Source organism: Lithobates pipiens, unplaced genomic scaffold, assembly GCF_037356315.1.
Source record: "Lithobates pipiens isolate NorthernLeopardFrog02 unplaced genomic scaffold, aLitPip1_a1.2 Scaffold_19, whole genome shotgun sequence".
Taxonomy (NCBI): domain Eukaryota; kingdom Metazoa; phylum Chordata; class Amphibia; order Anura; family Ranidae; genus Lithobates; species Lithobates pipiens.
Window position 1 is genome coordinate 223,067,994 of NW_027507764.1, and position 3,046 is coordinate 223,071,039.

Below are 3,046 nucleotides of genomic sequence, written 5' to 3' on the forward strand. Positions count from 1 at the left end.
AGTATGTAATGTACAGAGTACAGGGGTCAGGAGTATGTAATGTGCAGGGGCAGGAGTACAGTGCCTTGAAAAAGTATTCACCCCCCCACCCTTGGCTTTTTACCTGTTTGTTACATTACAGTCTATAGTTCAATGTTTTTTTTTTTTTATCTGAATTACATGTGATGATCCATCACATGTAATTGAGATAAAAAAAAAAAAAACATTTACAACCAACTTAGACTATTGTATTCTGATCCAGAACACTATAGTTTAAGTTGATGAATTCAAATTATAAAAATATATATATATAACTATTTTTCAGAAATAAAAAAAATTATAATTGGCATGTGCGTCTGTATTCACCCCCTTTGTTATGAGGCCCATAAAAAGCTCTGGTGCAACCAATTACCTTCAGATGTCACATAATTAGTGAAATGATGTCCACCTGTGTGTAATCTAAGTGTCACATGATCTGTCATTACATATACACACCTTTTTGAAAGGCTCCAGAGCAGTGGCGGCCCGCCCATAGGGGGCACCCGGGCGCCGCCCCCCCTCCCCCTAGGTGTGTGACATCGTAAGGGGGCGGGGTCACCATGTGACATCAACCCATGTGACCAACCCATGTGACATCAACCCATGTGACACCGCCCCATTGTCCCTATATAAGTGGCAGCGCAGCGCGTCCCTGGCATTCTGGCCGGAGAGATCGTCGAGTCAACATCTCCTGGAGAAGAAGAAGAACGGGCGGCGGCGGCGGAGACAGAAGACCGGGCCACCGCCTGTAAAAGAGCTATAAGAAGGCGCGGTGGCCCGGCAGAAGAACCGAAGAGGGGGACAAGACCCCCGAAGTCGGAAGAAGAGGCCGGCGGCGAGGAAGAAAGCCGGGCTCCTCTGCTAGCAAAAGAGCTACAAGAAGATAGCGGAGGAGTCCGGCGAGAAGACCCCCGAAGACGGAAGACCCCCGGAGCTGTGCAATAAAATATTTTAACCCTGTGTTGTGTTTTTTTTGTACTTTTTTTCACAGGTGAATGGGTAGGGGTACATTGTACCCCATACTCATTCACATAGGGTGGGGGGCCGGTATCCGGGTCCCCTTATCAAAGGGGGCTCCCGGATTCCGATAAGCCCCCCGCCCGCAGACCCCGACAACCAACGGCCAGGGTTGTCGGGAAGAGGCCCTTGTCCTCATCAACATGGGGACAAGGTGCTTTGGGGTGGGGGGGCCGCACGCCCCCCTCCCCCAAGGCACCCCCCATGTTGGGGGCACGCGGCCTGGTACAGCTCAGGAGGGGGGGGCGTCCGCTCGTCCCCACCCCCTTTCCTGGTCGGCCGGATAGCGTGCTCGGATAAGGGTCTGGTGTGGATCTGGGGGGACCCCCACGCCGTTTTTTCGGCGTAGGGGGTTCCCCTTGGAATCCATACCAGACCTAAGGGCCTGGTATGCTCTCGGAGGGGGGAACCCATGCCAATTTTTTTTTCAGATTACATAAGGGGCGTGGTTTATGAGAAGTGGGAGGGGCCAAAATGATGGGCGGGGTCTGGCGCCCCCCCATCCAAAAACTTCACCAGCCGCCACTTTTTTTTTTTTTTTTTTTAAAAGCCCATGGCGTGCAAACACACCCAAAAAACTTCCACCCGGTGCATAAAAAAAGTGCACACACATAAAGAGTGACACACTAAAAAGTGCAGACAGGTGCCTGATGTCCTCCAAAAGAAGGACCATACCCTGATCCCCCGGGCGTTAGGCTCCAGACAGGGACTGAGGTACCAGACTCAACACAGTGGTCCCCGGACGAAACCGGAAGACCTCCTTTCCCCGGGAGGACTGCCGAAACAGAACCTCCTAGGTACTTGGTACTATGGGGGCTTCCCCGAAGGTAGGCCCCCCTCATGGAGATTGGACCAAGCCATAAGGCCTATGTCCGCTCTCCCAGAGACTTTCAGGATTGGTCCGAGGACCGACACCCTACTCATCAAACGTGCAGTGACAGACTGTGACAAGACACACACAAATAAAATAAATAAAAAGTGAGGAAGGGATAGTGAAGAGGAGAGTGAAAAGTGGCCATTGTGCAATACAATGACCGGCCCTCCTGCCAGGAATCAAAAATTCCTCTGGTCCTAGCCAAAAGGCCGGGCCCTAGAGGCAGGTGTAAAAAAAGCGTGTAATGGTGACGTGACCTAGGTGCCTAAATCAAAGTGCAGACGCACAGTGAAAGAAGGCACCCCTGGACTGCCACTCCAGGGGCACATCACCATGGGCTTTCCAACAAAAGCATCCCCGACAGCCCAGCCCAGACCACGACAGCCCCCACCACAGCCAGAAAGGCGTGGAGATGAGCGAGCTTAGTGAGACCCTTTGCCATCAGGTCAAACCCTCACTCCCGTCACTCCTACCTAATTATATTCGAAAGGTACAGGCCGCCCCTCTGCTGGAACAGAAGAGCTAAGCGTTCCCTCCCGAAAAACTGACTGGGGCTAGAGCTGCCACAATCCAAGCCGGTCTGAGAGGGTCCCCTCCCCTGGCGCCGACCAGTGGTTCTCCGTCCTCATCAGGAGGCTTCCCGAACCGGCTACAAACCAGTCCGGGTCACCTTTACACCAACAGGCTTTGCATTGCAACCGCCACCCCTGCTCCACCTCGCCATAGAGCAGGGACGGTAAACAAGCGCCACCTATTGGCAACTGATAAGAACAGATACTACACTTGATCTTAGCCAAAAGGCCGAGAAGCGATCACCAGCCACCACTGCCCCAGAGGCTGCAACACCTAAGCAAGAGGCACCACTATCCAAACACTGCCATGAAGACCAAGGAACTCTCCAAACAAGAAAGGGACAATGTTATTGAGAAGTATAAATCAGGGTTAGGTTATAAAAAAAAAATATCCAAATCTTTGATGGTCCCTAGGAGCACCGACAACATAATCCGATCTGACTTTTTCCGTTGGAATTTCTGACCGTGTGTATGGGGCATTACACTTTTGAAGGCCCTGGAGCACCAGGACAATGGAAATGCCAACAATGTGACCCCATTTTGGAAAGCAAACACCCGAACATAT

At 51.8% G+C, this 3,046-nt stretch overlaps 1 pseudogene; it reads right to left on the reverse strand.

Annotated features, from left to right (window-relative positions):
* Positions 1-2,640: 2,640 nt before the first annotated feature.
* On the reverse strand, positions 2,641-2,722 carry LOC143999730 (U2 spliceosomal RNA; annotated as a pseudogene).
* Positions 2,723-3,046: the final 324 nt, after the last annotated feature.